This window comes from Coregonus lavaretus (assembly GCF_964263955.1).
Source record: "Coregonus lavaretus genome assembly, chromosome: 28".
Classification (NCBI taxonomy): domain Eukaryota; kingdom Metazoa; phylum Chordata; class Actinopteri; order Salmoniformes; family Salmonidae; genus Coregonus; species Coregonus lavaretus.
Genome location: NC_140015.1, coordinates 27,035,079 through 27,048,058, shown reverse-complemented (window position 1 = coordinate 27,048,058; position 12,980 = coordinate 27,035,079).

The window sequence follows — 12,980 nt, the reverse complement described above, 5'->3', positions numbered from 1 at the left end:
ACTCTCGCTCCAGAGTCCGGCAGATAAGGGTGAGTTTTCTCACTACTTTGGGCACTGGTTAGTTCGTGTGTCTGTGTGTGTGCGTTGAATGAATGCACCGTTAAGAACTTGCGTGTGTGCTTTGCTGGTTATTTGCTGTGGGATAGGAGTCCGTTCTAAATTTCTAAATTTGTTTGCGCTGTTAACAACGCAAACAGGGTGGAGTTTATATAACTATTGAAGAATAGAATGAAGGAATAAGGCCAAGGAAATGTATACAAATTAGAACATTGCGAATCTATGGAAGCCCTCAAACGAGGCGATCATTAGGATGGGCCGAAAATCCTAAAAGCACATTAGGTGAATTTGGGTCAGTCCCGGGGACTGGATTTTGTGGTATATACATTCGATTGCAAGTTACCGCTCAACTTATAGTTGACGAAGTATATGTTTGATGTAACCGCTCATTGAATATCCGCGAACTCGAGGTAGCAGAAATTTAGGAACAAGGGAAAAAATGGCGCGATGGTAGTAGCATGCTTAGGGGTCCGTAGGAACGGAAATAAGCCTCTTAAACTGTATGTGTGTGTGTAGAAGAGAGTAGGATTTGTGTTCTATGTTTTCTGTTGGTTTGTGAGCTCTGTTAAGTGTTACTGTTTGTATATGGGGGGAAAGAACGGAGGTGAAGTTGGTCTGTCTACTTTCTGTTTAGCAGGAGAGAGCTCCCTCCACTCTGAAATCGCATTGGTGAATGAACTACGCATGCGTGTGATTTTATGAGTTTAGAGTTACGTAGAGCAAATATGCCACTCCCCTGCCTGCACTGAGCTGCTGGGAGACGCAGACTCAGAGCAGTTTCAGAGACAGAGAGGGAGATTTAGACACAAATAGAGGGTTCTGTTTGTTAAATCGGCTGTTGCTTAACGATGAAACCATTTGATTGAGATCTAAGGAATTGATAAATGAGAGAGATATGTTGACGGATTAAAAATAAAAAAATAACTAATTAAATAAATAAAATAAAATGTTATTGAGCTATTTATACTATTCCTGAGTTAAGTTGTTTGCTTATTTCTTAGAGCGAATGTGAACGGAGGAATATTGAATGGTTGAAATAACCCAGTGAGTGCATAAAATACTAAATTCTTGTCTGTTCTTTGTTCTTCTGTGATATGAGAGACGATAAGAAGGAGGAGACAGAGAGAGAGAGGAAGTGCTGACGAGTGCATCATGCGACAGAGTGTGCTGCAACGGATCAAGTCAAATCAAGGCTAGTACTGTTCTATTCACAAAACGTACCTTCCCATAGAGGATATTTTGGCTGCCTAGCATATTTGATGTTATGACAATTTGACAAGGACTTGGCAACAGACTGATCAATTGATGTAATTAAGAATTGCTTCTTGGAGTTTTTGTGCATGAGTGGGATTGATTAGAGTTGAGTGGGGTAATCGAGTACTGACATTATTCTGTAAAATTAAGGTAATTGGGTGCTTATTAAGCAATGGGGTTTGTGAGTCAGTAGTGTTGCTGTATTAGAGGTCTTTCTTTTTTGGATTGCTCTGAAGTTGACTACTTTCATTTATTTTCCTGATTGGATGTGGTAAGATTGCCACTAATCAATAATTTGGTAAAATAAAATAAAATAAAATGAATAAATAAGTAAATTGATGAATAAATGAATAGATTAATTAATTAATTAATTTGGGGAAGAAAAAGAAAGAAAGAGGGAACTATAAGCTATATAGTCTAAAATAATTCACAATAAAGGAATATAAAAGAGTTGTTACAAGGGGGGAAAGGACATAAAAACTATGAAAGTAATTACTCCTGTTGATGTAGTAGAAAATAGTAATCATTTAGTTAATGGTATTGCAAGGTTATCTGGGAAAGGAATTTTACGTTGGTCTGACATTGAACAACCATGGCTAGTGGAAGGGATTCTTAACCCTGACGTCATCAACATGATGAAAGCGATTGAATAATAGAGAGAGGAGTAGCAGAAACGACCATAAAGATGAATCCAAAACTCCAAAAGTAAGAAGAAAAAGAGATGTCTGGAAACTAAGGATGGAGTGAGGTTCAGGAGGATGGAACTTGAAGAAGATGATGATGATCAGAGTGATTGAGAAGAGATCATGGGTGGATATGACTCTGTGATCAGAAGGAAGTTGGCAAGAGAGGAAAGAAGGGGTGATGGAAGTTGAAGGAAGAAGAAGGATACTAGAGATTCGATCTCTGATGAAAGTGAAGATGGAGAAAGCGATGAAGATTTGGAGATTAAAGGTGCTTTATGTTCAGGAGGATTTTATCCTACAATGACTAGTACAGAAGAAATAGAAAGAGATATAGACCGATGCGTATCATGCCTGGATAAAGGGAATAATTTAGAAGAAGTAAGAGAACTGGAAGAACAACTCAAGAAGCTGAAGATACAGAAGAGAAGAAAAAACTGCTGAGAAAAGGATCCCAAGAATTAGAGAAGAATAATACATTGAGGAAAAGGAAAGAGGGCACCAGTAAGAAGATGATATTTCGAGGACAGAAACTAGAATATATGCCTTTGAAGAATACCGATATGTCAGATATACTTGAGAAGCTGTCTACTCTTCAAGATGGAGCATATCCTTGCATTTCAAAAAATTTGAAGAAATTATGGTGGGAACATAGTCTGCCATAGGAGACATTAAGAGACTTTTGGCTAATCTCCTTGGGATTACAGGTATGGAAGAAATATTTCAGAGAGCGGGACATAATAGATATGTGGTGACTGAAGTGAATGACACTGAATTGTTGGCTGCAAGTAGAAATAGGCTGTGGAGAGCACTGAAAGATACGTTTCCAACAAATGTGCATCCTGACAACATTCTGATTGATCCACTAGGACAACAAGAAAATCTGAGAGCCTATATGTCAAGAGTTCATCAAGGGAGAAATATTGCTGGAAATGATCCAATGTGAGTCAAATTGAGAAGTCAATTTTGTGAGCTAAACTGCAGATGGGACTGCCCTCACAAGTAAGGAACAAACTGGCAGAGGTGGTTGGACTTGGAAGCATGACAAAAGGGGATTATATAGTCCATCAAAATAGAGATTATATAGTCCATCAAGTGGATCTGTAGAGGTTAAAGGAACACAACTAGAAAGAACAGGACCAAGAAACTCTCAGAAAACTTGATGAAATACAACTGGGGGAGAATAAGAAGGAGAAAGAAATAAGCTTTGGTTATGAAGAATCAGTGTGCACCAAATCAACAATGACTGCTACAGCTTCAACCGAACCAGGTCAAATGCAATTGTACCAGCCACAAAAAGTGGTACCAGTTGTTTCATATCCATAGCCAGTCTCTGGACTGACACAGAATTGGAGAGGAAGAGGACGAGAAGGCTTAGAAAGAGAAAGAGGAAGAGGAGGAAGATTTAAGCCATTCTTCCAGCAATCTTGAGAAGTGTGTTATGATTGTGGACAGGTTGGTGACTTTGGCTGTGAGTGCAATGGGCCAGAAGGAAACACAAGAGGGAATTTCAGAGGAAGATACAGGAGCAAGTGAAGATCATCTGGAGGACAGGTGAACCCTTTTAGGGGCAAGGAGCAAGGATTCTAGGGGTGCCTAGAAGATCCGAAAGTGGGGTGTCAGCTGGTAGCACCAGTTAGGGGAAAAAGATCCAACAATTGAGGTGAAAATAAACAACTGACCATGGGAAGTGATGATGGATAGTGGAACGGCTTTTATCTGTGTTCAGCCTGAAGAGGTTACACATATCACTATGTCACCTCAACTAATTAGGATAGGGATTTGAGGGAGTGAAACAGTTGATTACTCTTAAGGAACCAATTGAGCTCTGCTATGAAAATGAGAAAATTACAATACCCATACTGGTATCAGAACGTACAGTGGGGAAAAAAAAGTATTTAGTCAGCCACCAATTGTGCAAGTTCTCCCACTTAAAAAGATGAGAGAGGCCTGTAATTTTCATCATAGGTACATGTCAACTATGACAGACAAAATGAGAAAAAAAAATCAAGAAAATCACATTGTAGGATTTTTAATGAATTTATTTGCAAATTATGGTGGAAAATAAGTATTTGGACAATAACAAAAGTTTCTCAATACTTTGTTATATACCCTCTGTTGGCAATGACACAGGTCAAATGTTTTCTGTAAGTCTTCACAAGGTTTTCACACACTGTTGCTGGTATTTTGGCCCATTCCTCCATGCAGATCTCCTCTAGAGCAGTGATGTTTTGGGGCTGTCGCTGGGCAACACGGACTTTCAACTCCCTCCAAAGATTTTCTATGGGGTTGAGATCTGGAGACTGGCTAGGTTGTGGACATGTGTCTTTTATACTGATAATAAGTTCAAACAGGTGCCATTAATACAGGTAACGAGTGGAGGACAGAGGAGCCTCTTAAAGAAGAAGTTACAGGTCTGTGAGAGCCAGAAATCTTGCTTGTTTGTAGGTGACCAAATACTTATTTTCCACCATAATTTGCACAAAAAAATTCATAAAAAATCCTACAATGTGATTTTTGGGATATTTTTTTCTCAATTTGTCTGTCAGAGTTGACGTGTACCTATGATGAAAATTACAGGCCTCTCTCATCTTTTTAAGTGGGAGAACTTGCACAATTGGTGGCTGACTAAATACTTTTTCCCCCCACTGTATACCTATTGCATTGTTGGGAAGAGATGCATTGTGTAAGTTGAACTGTACAATAAGATGTACACGGTAGAAGTGCAAAAGGAAAAGGTTTACCAATTGTTGATGATGACAGAGATGGATTTGTCTATAGTATTCTGGATTGGAAATCTTAGTGAAGATTTTTGAAGCAGGCTAAGATATGGAAGAAATTAAGGGGGAAAATATGCCAGATGAGAGGCTTCTGGAATATCCATTTCAATTCAGCTGAAGTATTTCAAGAATGCTGTCTGATTGAACTCAGAGGAATGGTTGAGTAATCAACTAAAGAAAGTTCAACTCAGCTTATGTTGCATTATTTTAGGACCACAAGGAGCAGCTAGGGGTTTAGCTAATGTTGCAAGGGGGGAGGTTAGGAGAAAGATTACAAAGGAGTAGGGTTTTTGGGAAACATATTTGCTTGAACAGATTGACTATGTCATAGGCAGGTGGACAATCTGTCTGAAAAATGATGTTTACAGGGGGTGACTGTTATTCTTGGTTACATTCCTACACCAAGGGGTGCATAATATGTCAAACTAGGCTAAAAGATGCTCAATCATTTGCCAAGTTTTTGTGTAAAGAAGTCATAAGCAGGTGGGGTCTTCCGGATCAAATATCCTAAAATTAGTGGGAAAGGAATTTGTGGATAAATCAGTGAAATTGTTTTTGAAAAATTAAGGAAAAAGTCAGACTAAAAAGTTAAGAAAACTAGGGTTGAAGGAACTCTAGGACAGTCAGCTAAGCTTCAATGTTAGTAAGAGAGAGAGAACAGGGGTGAAGGGGAAATTTAGAGTTCAGTGGGAAGATAGATATGGCAGGAGTTTAGATTTGTTAGGAGCAGTTGCATTGAAAAAGTATGCGTTGCTGAATGATAAGAGAAGAATGAAGATTGAGGGTGATTGTAGTATCTATTTACAATTCCCAACAGGAAGATCAAGGTGATTGTAAATGTATTTTTTATAATAAACAGTTTGTAAGTGAGGGATTAGAGTTGGGACTGAGAGTTAATGTAGTGACACTAGTGGTGATAGATGGAAATACAAGTAAAGAGTTCAAAGCTTTAGGGAGAATGGATGAATCAACAACAATGACATCAATACTTCAGCCTATTAAAACAACAGTGAGAAGCAATTCAACTCTTTCAACATTGACAGTTATTAAAGCTATAAATATATCACATTTGATTACAAGGGAGCCAATCGCTCCAGCACCAATTTTAGAGGAAAATACTGTCGTTAGGGTTAGGATGGGTGGTACAGCTCATCTTCCTTGTAGATGTGGGAGAAGGAATGTGTAGAGGTGACATTCCTCTCATGTGGAGAGATAATTATGGAGAAGAAGAGTTGTTATGAGGATAAGAAGTAGAAGCTGTTTCACCTAGTGAAAGGAAGTATATTTTGTACAACGATATGAAGTGGAAGAGGGTTATGAGTGATTGCGACCGGGAGACCCATGGGGCGGCGCACAATTGGCCCAGCGTCGTCCAGGGTAGGGGAGGGAATGGCCGGCAGGGATGTAGCTCAGTTGATAGAGCATGGCGTTTGCAACGCCAGGGTTGTGGGTTTGATTCCCACGGGGGGCCAGTATAAAAAAAAAAAAAAAAGATCTATTCGCTAACTGTAAGTCGCTCTGGATAAGAGCGTCTGCTAAATGACTAAAATGTAAATGTTATTTTGAGTAATGTTAGAGGGAAGATAAGGGAGAATACTATCATGGAGGTACAGGATGAGTTGTTTGATTTTAATGGAAGACAAGAAGATATATCTGATCAATACTGCTAGTTAGGGAAGAGAGAAACTAAATGGAAGGCATATGGATTTGATTCTTCTGTTTGGAAATTAAAGATGGATGGGCAGGTAGGAATCTTTAGTTCAAGAAGTTACCTCATTCTGTAAGATCAGTGAGGAATCTTGAGGGTCCATGTCTGTTGAGAATTCCAGCACAAGGAACATGGGATTGAATCTTAGAGAAGGTAGCTCAACCTCTATCAAGTATGTGTAAATCTTATGCTTTATCATGGCTGTTGTATCAGCAACAATCATTAACAAATACAATAATGTAGTTGTGGAAGCATTTGTTTAGGCCTAGGTTTAAGTGTTATTGGTTAAATGAATTAACCTATGTGAATTTGTTAGATAGGAAGGAAAATCAGTTAACAGCACTTCATGAAGCATTGGAGGGGAAACCCGTGAGGGCTAAAAGCTGTTTTTGTTAAAATAAAACATATGATGGAAAGGGGATGTTTAGGGGAATATCAGATGGTGATGATTATATGATGACTTTGGGGTAAGCATGAACATAAGGTTAGTAATGAGAAATATAATGTAACTTTTGATGTTTCATTTAGTAAGAAGAGAAGGACTTTGAGGGTGAGAGAAGTTTTTGCATGGTAATGTGACGATTGGGAATTTTAGAAACATCTGGGGTTTGTGGTGAGAAAGAATATATCCTTACCCTATGGATGGAAAGGATGTTGTTACATGTTGAAGTTGAAGCTTCCATATGAGGTTTTTACAATTAAAAGAGGGGAAGCAGGGGAAAGAGATAAATCTGATTCTGAAAGAGAGACATTTCATAGTCCTACCATTGGAGGATAAGTCTAGGAGAGAAGTGGGGACTTTTACCATGGTATGGTGTAAAATTTGGGAAGATAACATAGATAATATTACCTATACTTTGAAGGGTTTTGCAAATGAAACGATAAGAGGGTTTAACCTTTTGTCAAGACTCAAAGGAGTATTGATGGATAGATATCAATTTTTCACATGTTTTTAAATATTAGTGTGATTTTAGTATTTTGTGATGAATCAAAGGGGGAAATGGAATGTGATTCATTTTTATATTTTTAGTTGATATTGATGTTTTAATTTGAATGTGTTGTTTTGCAAAATATACTGTTTGGTCTTTTCTTTTCTTCCAGAAGCATATGGGGGAATGTATAGAGGGGACAATATGAAGGGACACTATGAATGGACTGGAGGAAGTGGAACAAGGAAAGTGTGGAAAGGTTCAGATTCCATCATCGAAGTTGCATTGGAAGTCGACACTGCTGAGGAGATGAAGTGTAGTGGACTACATTCCAGTGTCTGCAATGATATATAGACATATTTGCATGTGTAATACATAATTTGTGTCATATTCTTTCTGTATTAATTTTTGAAGAATGATATTTGCTGTTATTGGGTACATGTGGGGATCTCAGAGGTTTTTGTTTATTTCGTGGATGCTTAGGGATATTGGGTCTAGGCAGGGATAGAGAGAATCCACAGGAGGGTCCGACGGGTCGACCAGCCTGAATGTGGACAAATTTGATTATATTTTGTTTGCTGAGGCTTTCATGTGTATTTAATTACATCATAGTTTAAAATGCATTGATAAAGATGTATGAATTGATCTGGAATACTTAAGTGGTTGCCTGGGGCAGAGGGGCCGTGAGAGAATTTTACTGTCTTGATTGATTGATGGATATTTGGAAAGAAAGCTGCCAGACAGGTTTTTCGCTCTCACACTCCATAGAGATTTGTTCATATTTAATAGAAATGTATTCACACTCCATAAAGATTTGTTCATATTTAATAGAAATGTATTTACACTCCATAAAGGTTTGTTCATATTTCATAGACATTTATTTACACTCCATAGAAAAAGGTGTTTACTCTCCATACAATTTGGTTTATTGTTAAAGTTACTGAATAAGAGAGAAAATGTTATTTGTCATAATCCTATTCTTTTTGTTTTCGAGACTTAGTTAGTCTCGAAGGGGGGAAATGTGGTATCTGAACAATTTATGACTTTGCTAAGGGTTGCAAATGGTTTTAGAGGATGTTGACTCAGCTTAAGGGAAGCATCGAGGGAGTAGTTCTGGTTACATAGGAAATATACTATTGTTTGGGACAAAGGACGGGGAGAATAACATATTTAGAGTTTGGGTCAGGTTATTCTCCAGATGTCTGCAGATGTCTGTAAATTGGCGCTGAGATCTTCAACTGTAATAAATAATTATAATTGAGGACAGTGTCAGCGGATTTCCTTGTTCTCACAGCATAATTAGCATCGGTTTCTCGACACCAAAACACAAAGAGAGGAGTAGTACACCAGCTAGCCATGTTGTTAGGTGGGGTGTGGGTTTCTGTACAGCTGATTCACCAGCTTCAATCAGTGTGTCTCTCGAGCACAATAATAAACAGCAGAGTCCTCTGATCTCAGACTCTTGGCCATTAAGAACTGTGTGCTGGTGGAGACGTCCTCAGTCAGGGTGAACTGGCCTTTCAGGGAGTCTGAGTAGTCTGGAGCATCTGTTGAACCAGAGTCAACTCTCCCAATCCACTCCAGACCTTTGCCTGGTTTCTGCCTTATCCAGTTCATGTAGTAGCTTGTCATATCAAACCCAGAGATTTTACATGACAATTTAACAGTGTCTCCAGGTCTTTTCACCTGAGAAGGTGACTGATCCATCTCATCACAGAAAACACCTGCAAAACAAAAATGTTGACGCTCAGTTGAAGATCTGGTATTAACAGACATTTTGAGTTTTACCATGATACTCACACATTCTTCAGTCACCATGTAATGCTTTACTTACTGTGTATGGACATCACTATGAGAACTAAACTCCAGACAGTCATAAGCTCCATTGTTCAGTATTAGTTAATACAGGACTTGTAATGTTGTAATATCAGTCCAAGCTGCCTATAATGAGAAGCCAGAGCTCAGTGTCTGATTATAAAGGGATGAAGGGGAGGGAGACTTTGCATAGACCACCCTCTAGAGGTTTAAATATCCTGACAGGGAGAGATCTTCTATTCTAGTCCTTGATTCTCTTCTCCCTGTCCTTTATTCTACTCTCTGTAGTTCAGATTTTACTGATGAGACGTGTTGACTATATATAATGGCTTTAGTATGATGTGTTGACTATATATAATGGCTTTAGTATGATGTGTTGACTATATATAATGGCTTTAGTATGATGTGTTGACTATATATAATGGCTTTAGCATGATGTGTTGACTATATATAATGGCTTTAGTATGATGTGTTGACTATATATAATGGCTTTAGGATGATGTCTTGACTATATATAATGGCTTTATTATGATCTGTTGACTATATATAATGGCTTTACTATGACGTGTTGACTATATATAATGGCTTTAGTATGATGTTTTGACTATATATAATGGCTTTAGTATGATGTGTTGAAGATCAGCAACATGGGAACATACGTTCAGGATTTTTATTTGGGTTTACATTTCTTTAATGCTAACGATTTTTGTAAGGTTAACTTATCAAATTATAATTTAACAGTTTTTGAGACTGAGCATTAATCTGAAATATCTTGATATATTGGTGTTGTGCTTGCACCATTCTCCCATGGGTACATGGGTATTTGTACAGGTCTGGTGCTGGTTTGTATCACTGTGGAGGGTAGCGAGCACAGTAATACACAGCTGTGTCTTCAGGTTGCAGGCTCTGCCCTTGTAAAGACACAGAGTTGCTGGAGGCATCTCTTGAAATGCTGAACTTGTTTTTCAGTGCATCATTTTTGTAGATATCTCCATCATCCCATATATGGGAAATCCACTCCATTGCTTTCCCTGTAAGCTTTCGAACCCAACCTGTGGCAAAGCTTACGCTGCTATCACTAACAGAATACCCAGAGACCTTACAGGTGATGCTCAGAGACTCTCCAGGCTTTACAACCATTAAACTTGGCTGGCTGAGTTCAAGACCACCACAGTACACATCTATGGGGAAAAAAACACATAATTAGTCATATGGTAATTAGAATGAGTGTTAAGGCTATTGTTAAAAATATATTTTCTCAATGTATTTTATTGAGCATCAACCCATTCCTTCCCCCAAATCCCAAGAGACTCACGGGAGGCAGCTGCCAGCAGGAGCAGCAGCAGAGATGTAGGGAACATGGTCGGAAGCTGAAGCTGAACTGGTGGGAGCTCTTCTCTACTCCAACTGACTCTGAGACAGACAGTCCACTTTTTATTCAGAGAGAGAGGTTGTGTGTTAGGCTCCTTTGCATATAGAGTTGGTATAAAAGGATAAGACTGTTATTAACTGTGTTGACCTGCATTATGAACGGTCAAAATGAAATACAAAATGTAGTCAACTTCGGATGATCAGTTTCTTTACAGTACAGTATATTATTACTATTATCGCTTCCATTGTTTTAGTCATCACAGAACAGCTGTGTCAGAAAATAATAATTACATTTTGGGTGTTTCTCAAGGATCTCTCCTTGGTCCATCACTGATTTTAGTTTACATTAATTACTTTCATCTGGTATCTAAAAGTATATTTGAAAAGTTTCATTCAAAAACTCTATACATCCATTTTCAGAAATATTGGTAAATTAGCTTTTATTGTTTAAAGAAATTATGACAGAGATTGTGTGTTGTTCAATGACATTCATGTTTTTGTTTCATATCTAGCACTTGATGGTTTCATTTCAGAAAGACAAATAATCATGTTTTTTTGCAAAACGCTATATATATTCGCCTGACTCTCAGATAAATAAGTAGGACTGCTAGTTTTTACACAGTCAAATGAAACAAATAACTATTTTTATAAATAACTGTAGAGAAACAAGAAGAAACCCACACACTGCTCTTGTTAGTATCACTGCTCTTTATTCAGCTTTACGTATTGGCCTCAAGGCCTTCATCAGAGCTTTTGTGAGTGTTTTTCATTTGCACCCTTGTCTAGACATTGCTCTACACACATCCGTTCAATGCAACGAATGGGGTTGGATTCGAGGGAAAATAAACACGTGTTACCAAATATAACAATTTGCATTTCATAGGTATTCTAATAAAGTGTGTACATAAGACGTATTAAACATGTCTGTAAAACCACAATGAGGACATCACCTATCAAGTAAGTTTTCATAAATCATTGGGTACAGAGAAAGAAAAAACGTCAGAGTAGGCTGAAGTGGTGGCATTAGTTCATGTTCACAGTTACAACATAACATGCATGGGCATAATTAAATGTTTTTGTTTTTGGTCATTAAAATGTACTGCGACTGGATCATCCCTGTCGTTTCTCCTGATTGAACTTTTATGTTCACTAATTCTCTGTTTGAGAGAACGAGAGGTTTTACCAGCATAACACAGCCCACATGGGCATTTAATCATGTAGATAACATGGGTGGTGGAGCACGTAATAATGTCATTTATTTGGAACCGTTTTCCTGTATGTGGGTGGGAGAAATATCGGCACTTAATCATAATGCAGCGCTTTGCGCAGCCTCTGCATTTATACCTACCATTCAGAAGAGGGCGGAAAATAGCATGGCTCATTTTATTTTGTGGCTGTCAGTTGGCATGGACCAATTTGTCACCTAAATTGCGACCTCTCCTATATACAATAAGTGGTGGGTTCTTAAATTCAGCTGGCAAAGCTGGGTCTGATGATAAAACATGCCAGTGTTTCCCACTTTGCGCGAGTTCAATGCATATGTGGTGGTGAACAATACAAAGTGTTCTTTCGCTCTAGTGGGTCTGTTTTGTAGAGGTTCATCTCATGTTTTCCCTAATGCCAAATTAAGAGCTTCATCCACACATTGTGGAGAGTAGCCTCATAGAAATCTATTACGCATCTCCGCTGATTTTTCTAGATAGTCCTCTCTGGAGTGGCATATATGGCGCAGTCTGAAAAACTGGCTTCTTGGAAGTCCTATTTTTAATGGCTCAGGGTGGAAGCTTCCCCGTAATAGAGTATTTCTGTCTGTTTATTTTCTGTACAGAGCTTTAAACAGGGTTCCGTTGGATTTCAATCCACATATCGAGGTAATGAACACGTTTAGTGTCACATTCAATAGTGCATTTTAGATTAGGGTCCATGTCATTGAGTAATGCCATAAAGGTTGACAGCTCTTCTCCCGTTCCTCCCCATATGCAAAACATTTCATAAATATATCCATACCACTTCCATTTTTTTTTTTCAATCATGGAAATAAGTAGTACTGCTACTACATTTTTAATAAAGAACTGTTCAAATTATACGTTTCTGACATTGCCATTTAAAAGAAAGTTTAAAAAAATAATTCAATACAGTAATGAGATCTGTATGTAAAACATTTACATTTGACAAAATTAACATTTACATTTGACATTTTAGTCATTTAGCAGATGCTCTTATCCAGAGATCGACTTACAGTAAGAGCATTCATTTTAAGATAGCTAGGTGAGATGTTCCAGTATAAAACCCAATATCATGGCTATGGCCAAAATCATGTTTATGGTGAGGTTTCATTAGGGTTACAATGTCGTGGGGGGTCTTTATTTGACCTGTTCAGTGT